This window comes from Primulina tabacum, chromosome 9, assembly GCF_025594145.1.
Source record: "Primulina tabacum isolate GXHZ01 chromosome 9, ASM2559414v2, whole genome shotgun sequence".
In the NCBI taxonomy this organism is placed as follows: Eukaryota; Viridiplantae; Streptophyta; class Magnoliopsida; order Lamiales; family Gesneriaceae; genus Primulina; species Primulina tabacum.
The window spans coordinates 22,912,427-22,920,780 of record NC_134558.1 but is presented as its reverse complement, the minus strand read 5'-3'; positions in this window follow the sequence as shown (position 1 = coordinate 22,920,780).

Here is an 8,354-nt window from a genome sequence, read left to right as displayed (position 1 = left end):
ATATCAGATTTTCAAATCATAAAAGAAAGTAGTAAAAATGATGTCCTGTCGAAAGCTCTTGACAAAAGGAACTCGAAAATCAACTCGGATCAAAATTCTGCCAGACGGATCTTGTAAAATCGCAAATCTACGATTCAAAGAACTTGGGAAATTTCTCTGGAGCTTTCAGTTTCCTTCCGTGCAAAGTCTGAAAGGATATAGGATTGTTTAACATATAAATGCATGGCAAGTCCAAGTGGCTCGATCTTCATGTTGCCCGTCTCGCGCATATGCGCGACCTCTTTCGGCGCATATGCACGAGACCTATTGGTCTCGGCGTTCTTCCTTGCAACTGCTCGCGCATATGCGCGTCCTCTCTTCGCGCATATGCGCGAGGTTCTCTGCCATGCTCGCGCATATGCGCGGCTCGTGTCGCGCATATGCGCGAGGTTCTCTACCTGCCTCGCACATATGCGCCTTGTTCGTCGCACATATGCGCCCTGCTTCGTCGCGCATATGCGCGAGGGGTTCAGTCCTCGTACATAACATGTCTTCTTTTGTCTTCCCCGGTCTGTTCCTTTCCGTCTATAATCACATCAATTCATAATCAATTATCGCAGATTAACAGAATAAAAATCTCGGGCATTACAAGTTGGGTGTGTTTAGGTTAGGGGTTTGTTGGCTTTAAGTTTGATATAAATCACATGGTGCAAGCTTACGCCCATTAACCTAGTATAGTAGGCCTATTAGATAATAATTAAAATATTTTGTTTCGGAAAGTTTGTGTAAATATTAGCGAGTTCTCAAAAAGTCTTATTTTTGTCAAAAATTGATTGCTGGTTTAAAATACGACTCGGCGTGTAAAAATATCTCAAAATACCACATTTGGAAAATATTAATTAAATTATACCATATATTAAATAATTAAAAATAATAATTTAATAAATATATTTTTCTTTTACGGTTCCCGGCCTCCGTTCCTCGAATAACCTTCAAAACACAGTTTTACACATTCTAGCAGAAATCTACCTTTTAAACATGTAAACATGCCGACCGTAATTAATTTATGCAATTAAAACAATTTAATTAGTCATTTTTCCTTTTTCCTAAATTTGCATTCAGTTGGATTACGTTATCGCATTTTGGACATTACAATTCATCCCTCCATTAAATGAAATTTTGTCCTTGAAATTAAAACTTATCGAATAACTCTGGGTAGTGACTTCTCATGTCCTTCTCGGTTTCCCAAGTAGCCTCTTCCTCCGAGTGATTTAGCCCATTGACTTTGACCATTTGTATAACCTTGTTTCGGAGTCTTCTTTCTTACTATCCAGAATTTGTATGGGTCTTTCCTCGTATGACATATTCGGAGTCAACTACAGAGGCTCATAATTTAGTACATGTGAAGTATTCGACATGTACTTCCACAACATCGAGATATGGAACACATTAGGAACTCCAGCTAGCATCGGTGGCAATGCCACTCTATAGTCTAATGTCCCAAACTTCTCTAAAATCTCAAACGACCCTATGAATCTCAGACTGAGTTTGTCTTTCTTGCCAAATCTCATGACACCCTTCATAGGTGCTACTTTAACGAATATGTAGTCACCCACTGAAAACTCTAGTTCTCTTCATCGCTTGTCGGTATAGCTATTGTCGGCTTTGTTCAGTCTTCATCCAATCTCGGATTTTTACTACTAGCTCTGTTGTTTGCTTGATAAAGTCCGGACCAAATTCCGCTCTTTCACCAACCTCGTCCAAATAGGCGATCTACACTTCCTGCCATATAGTGCCTCGTAAGGAGCCATTCCTATAGGTGATTGGTAGCTATTGTCATAGGTGAACTCCACTAGAGGTAATTTTGGTTCCCAACTTACTTGAAAATCGATCACACAAGCTCGGAGTAGGTCCTCCAAAATTTCAATCACCCTTTCAAATTGACCATCGGTTTGAGGATGGAATGATGTGCTAAACAACAATTTTGTCCCCATTGTTGCATGTAGACTCTTCCAGAAAGACGATGTGAATCTCGGGTCTCTGTAAGAAACAATGGACAATAGGAATCCTATGCATTCGGACTATCTCTCGAATGTACAGCTCTGCATACTGTGTCATGGTTAATGTCATCTTGGTAGGTAGAAATGTGCTGATTTTGTAAGACGATCAACTATCACTCAAATGGCATTGAATCCCTTGATAGTCTTTGGCAATCCCAAAAAAAAATCCATAGTAATATTTTCTAATTTCCACTCGGGAATAGGAAGTGGCTTAAGCTTCCCGACTGGACTCTGATGCTCTGTCTTAACTTGCTGGCATTTCAAAAATTCGGACACAAAACAAAGATGTCTCGTTTCATGCCCGGTCACCAATACAATAATTGCAGATCCTTGTACATCTTCGTACTTCCCGGATGAATGGAGTACGGGGTATTGTGAGCTTCTTCATAATAACCTCTATCGGTGAATCGCCACTAGGAACCCAAAGTCGATCTCGATATCGAACTATCCCATCCTCCTCATAATACAGCTTTCGTCCCTTAGACTCGTCTCTCAGTGTCCGTTTTTCAACTCCTCATCAGAAGACTGACCTTCTCGAATTATATCCCTCAGAGTCGACTGAACTGTCATAGTGGCAAGATTGGGGGTCTCGCCCCTAGAATATATTGCAAGCTCGAATCGTTGAATCTCTACTTGCAACGGTCTCTGGACTGTCAATTGCGCAATGACTACTATCTTTCTACTCAAAGCGTCTGCAACTACATTAGCTTTTCCCGGATAGTAGCTAATATCGCAGTCGTAATCCTTTACCAACTCTAGTCATCTTCGCTGCATCATATTTAACTCTTTTTGGGTAAAGAATAATTTCAAGCTTTTATGGTCGGTCAAAATCTTGTACTTCTACCCATATAAGTTATGTCTCCAAATCTTGAGAGCAAATATTACTGCTGCGAGCTTGGGGTCATGAGTCGGGTAATTTTTCTCATGAACCTTCAACTGTCTAGATGCATAAGCTATCACTCGATCATTTTGCATCAATACTGCAGTCTAAACCAAGCTTCGAAGCATCCGTATAAAAAACATACTCTCCTTGCCTTGATGGCATCGACAGAACTGGCACTGAAGTCAAAGCTTACTTTAACTTTTCGAAACTTGCTTGGCCTTCGGATCCCCAAATAAACTTCTCATTTTTCTTTGTCAAGGCAGTCAATGGTACCGCAATAAAAGAGAATCCTTGAATAAACTTCTGGTAGCATCCAGCTAGACCCAAGAAGCTACGGATCTCGGTTACACTTTTTCATTTGCTCGGATCAACCTCAACTCCATACCTATAAATAATGTGGCCTAAGAAAGCCACTCTCTCGAGCTAAAACTAGCACTTTCTGAAGTTAGCGTATAACTTTCTATCTTGCAATATATGTAGAGTCGTTGTCAAGTGTTGTCTATGCTCTTCTCGGCTCTTTGAGTAAATCAGTATTTCATCTATGAAGACTATAATGAATTGATCCAGATACGGCTGAAATATGTGATTCATGATATCCATGAAGATAGCTAGCGCATTGGTCAACCCAAATGGCATGACCATAAACTCGTAGTGCCCATATCGAGTCCTAAAAACCGTCTTATGAACATCAGACTCCTTCACCTTCAGCTGATGGTATCCCAAACGAAGATCTATCTTTGAGAAAATCGAGGCTCCTTGTAATTGATCAAATAAGTCCTCGATTCTAGGTAGGGGATACTTATTTTTTATGGTGACTCTATTCAGCTCTCAATAATCAATGCAGAGTCGCATACTACCATCTTTTTTCTTCACAAATAATACCGGTGCGCCCCATGGAAAACAACTAAGGCGAATAAAACCCTTGTCCAGCAACTCTTGAATTTGATACTTCAAATCTTTCATTTCAGCGGGTGCTAGATGATAGGGTGCGTAAGAAATTGGGACAATGCTTGAAATCAACTCAATAGAAAATTCCACCTCTCGGTCTTGTGGAATGCTAGAAACGTCCTCAGGAAAGACGCTAAGAAAGTCTCTGACAACTTCAACATCCTCTAGCTTCTGACTGACAGGAGCAGGCACTGAAATAACGCATGCTAGAAAAGCTTGGCAGCCTCTCTTCATAAGTTTCATCGCACAGATGCAGGAGATAATGTGCGGCATTTGCTTGTTCCTTGCTACCTCAAAGATAAAATATTTCCTGCTGGGGGTCGAATAGACACCGACCTCTGCTGAAAATCTATCGAAGCTCCATTCAATGATAGCCCATTCATGCCAAGAATGATGTCGAATTCAGGCATTGAGCGTACGATAAGATCTGACCGAACCACCTCTTTGTGCAAATGAAGCTCCAGATTCTTCATGATGCTCGAAGTGACCATTTGATCACCCAAAGGAATAGAAATCTTGAAGCCTAATCACATATCCTCGGGTATAATCTTTAGTCGCTTGAAGAATGTCTCAGATATGAATGAGTGTGTAGCTCCCGAATCCAGCAATGCGTAGATAGCTACGCCTAAAATGAATATCCTCCATGCGACGAATATACCATTAAATCCAATCGTGTCGAAACTTTAGGTATTTCTATCATTAATTACCCACAATTTCTATAAAATTAACACTTGGACCCTAATGTTTCTCGAAAAATGAATATTTGGACCCCAAGATATTTTCGAAAATAGCATTTCAACCCTTGAAATTTTGAAATTCTTCAATTTGGCCCTAAAGTTTCGAAAATATGCATCCTAACCCCATGAATTTCGAATTCCATCAAGTTTTAGCTCTAAAATCTCAAAAATCATTGTTTTAACCCTTATAATTCCAGAAATTGTGAAAACAGCCCCCATTTATCGAGGACTTATAAAACAACACCTAAAATTTTTTTAAATTTTGCAATTTAGTCCCTGAATTTTCAAAAATTCCAGGTTTTTCCCTTGAGCTTTCGGTTCCGTCAATTTCAGTCCCTGGACTCTTGAAAATTTTGGTTTAGCCCTTGAAATCTCGGCCCTATGCAATATAGCCCTGCCGCCCCCTCCATGTTCCAGCAGCTTTCTTCAAAAATCCAGCAGCTTCCCCCTTAGGTTTTCTCAAGCTTTTTTCAAAGAAATCGTTCCTCGCCTCTCCTGTGCAAGTTCTACGCAAAGGTCTTCACGGTTTTCGAGCGTATAAACGGAAAGGCACGCTCAAAATCACGTTTTTCTCATCATTCACATCATAATATGCTATTTTGTGTGTTTATGTATGAGAAATATTTTGTTCTATTATTTGGTATCGTTTTTGCATAGTTTTGACATGAAATACACGTACACTTTGATGCAATTCACGTTTTCTTGACTTCTTGTGTAAGGAGCTTCCGGTTTGAGGTGTTAGGGGGCTGTATACGTTGGGAGTTTAGGTGTCAAGGGGCTGGAGTCACAAGTTAGTCATGTTTTGAGGAGGGCCGATCGATCTTCTTAAGGGAAATATGATTTTTATCGTAAAACCTCTCAAGCTGTGAAATTTCTGTTTCAGAAAATCTGTCATCTTCTGTTATTTCAAACTCTGCAACTTATAAGTTGGTTTTTTAGAAATGTATTCAACATATGATTTATAGCACTCTGCGTTATCTTCGATTCGATAGCAAATTCGTAATTTTCCAATACATAACGTGGGAGATATGATTTTTATCGTAAAATCGCACAAGCTGTGAAATTTATATGTCACAAAACCCGTCAACCTCTGTTATTTCGAATTCTGCGACTTACAGGTTGGTTTTTGGGAAATGTGTTCAACATATAATTTATATCATTCTGTGTTATCTTTGATTCGATAGAAAATTCATAATTTTCTGATAAGAAACAATGGCGATATGATTTTTGTCGTAAAATCGCACAAGCTGTGAAATTTCTGTGTCACAAAACCTGTCACCATCTGTTATTTCGAATTATGTGACTTATAAGTTGGTTTTCTGGAAATGTGTTAAACATATGATTTGTAGCACTCTGTGTTATCTTCGATTCGCTAGCAAATTCATAATTTTCTGATAAGAAACGAGGGAGAGATGATTTTTATCGTAAACTCGCTCAAGCTGTGAAAATTTGTGCATGTGTTTCATGTTTTCTCAAGTTGAAAGGGTAGGCTCGGCCAATGAGGGATGAACCAGGCGGCCATGGTGTGGTCCAGGAGGGTCCAAAGGTGGGCTAGGAATAGTTGTTTCAGGTCTGGTCTCAGTTGGTTTGGTCTAGGGTCGAGAATTCGAGGGTTTATTGCACTAGGGTTCGGCTTGCTTTGGTGCAGAAAAATCCAGCAACTTTCAGGTGTTATTCGAAGTATTAAGTTTGTTGGTCTAGATGGTTTAAGGGCTGGTGAGATGTGCATAAGGTGTGGTAAAAAGTTGGGAATATTTTGGTTAAGTTTCGAGTTGATTCGGGTTAAAGCCGAGACCCCAGTTCAAGTTTTAAAACGAATCGTATAAGTTCTGAAATGGGCTCGAGTTTACGTCTAAGAAATTTTTATTTTTATGTTTTTGGGTGTTTAAGGAATTTGGTAAGCTTCGGGTCGAAATTTAGAGGTACATGGGTAAAATGGTCATTTTGGGTTTCCAATGGCAAAATGGTTATTTTGCACCTGAGTCGAGATTTTTGTCATGGCAGCGCCCTGAGTACAATTTGACGTGTTTTATTTAAATATTTTTGTATCACGAGCGTGATTTTTATGAGTTATGAAAAATACGTTGCATGCTTGGTTTTAAGAAAAATTACGTATATGCATGATTTTGATAAGTGATGAAAATGATGATACTTTTGAAGGATGAGAATTGGTTGTGACTGACGATATATGTATACGATGATAATGATGCATAGGCACAGTGGATGGGTAATATTGTCGCTGATGTCCGACAGCCGCCGGGTACCACGGTTATACGTAGATGGATCTATCGAATAGAGCTGATACGATAGAGTTGATACGGAAGTCACAACTAATGAACTGAATTCAATTAAAGTAAATGTATAATTATATGATGATATGATAAGCTGTTTTGACATGCATGCTTTTACGATATGGTTACGTTTACACTTTTAAGATCATGAAATGTATTTTGAATACAATACTTTTCACTGTTGCATGTTATGTATATATACTCATTATAACGTTACAGGTGTGTTGAGTCTTTAGACTCACTAGGTTTGAATGATGCAGGTGAGCTTTTCGATGAGGAGACTGGAGGGGATGATGACTGAACGGGCGGAGCTGGTGGGGCACGTTAACCCGAGGACCTTGTATTCTTCCGCAAGGATATGATTTTATTGGAACACGTTTAAACAGCTTTTTAAGTGGTTGATGATTTTATTTTTTTGAGGGTTTTGTCAGATTTTAATATGCTTGACGTTTTATATTTTTAAACGGCAAATTGCTTAGGTTGGTTGCTTTTTGTCATAATTTTAATTGTAGTTAATTTGTTCAGCCGTGGGATGATTTCACAAAATGCATGTTCCGAATTTTATGGATTTATGTAGTAATGGTTTCGGCCATGGCATTAAAGAAATGTTCAGTGGAATTTTAAAATGAGCAGACGTTTCAAGTAAGCCCATTAGATAATAATTAAAATATTTTATTTGGGAAATTTTGTGAAAATATTAGCCGAGTTATCAAAAAATCCTTATTTTCGTCAAAAATTTATTGTCGGTTTAAAATACGACTCGGCGTTTAAAAACATATCAAAATACCACATTTTCAAAAATAATCATTAAATTATACCATATATTAAATAATTATTTAATAAAATTATTTTTCTTTTAAGGTCTCCGATCTCCGTTCCTCGATCGCGTCTCGAATAACCTTCAAAACACAGTTTATGCATTCTAACATAAAACTACCTTTTAAACATGTAAATATGCCGACCATAATTAATTTATGCAATTAAAACAATTTAATTATTCATTTTTCGTTTTTCCTAAATTTGCATGCAGTTGGATTACGTAATCGCATTTTGAACCTTATAGAAAAAGTGTTTGTATGGCCGTTGACTTGTTCCAAGATTAGATCATTTGGTAATGTTTAATTGTGTGAGCGAATGCTTGGACCTAAGATGCAGGCGATATGCTTGGACCTAAGATGCAGCCATCTTCCTTGTTTCTTGAAATTGAAGCATTTGAACTCGGGTTACAGATTGAGTCTTGCATTCTTGAATCTTTGATAGATGAAGTTTATCACCGACATCTGGATTACTTGGTGTCCAATTTACGAATAATATTTACCTCTTATTCATGTTCTCCAGGAATCCGTTTGTATTTGATAACTAATATGGACTTTCTGTCAATAGAACAAGGATAATGTGAACTCTATGAATGATTTTTCCTTTATGCAAAGATATGAAGGCATTTAACGAATCCATA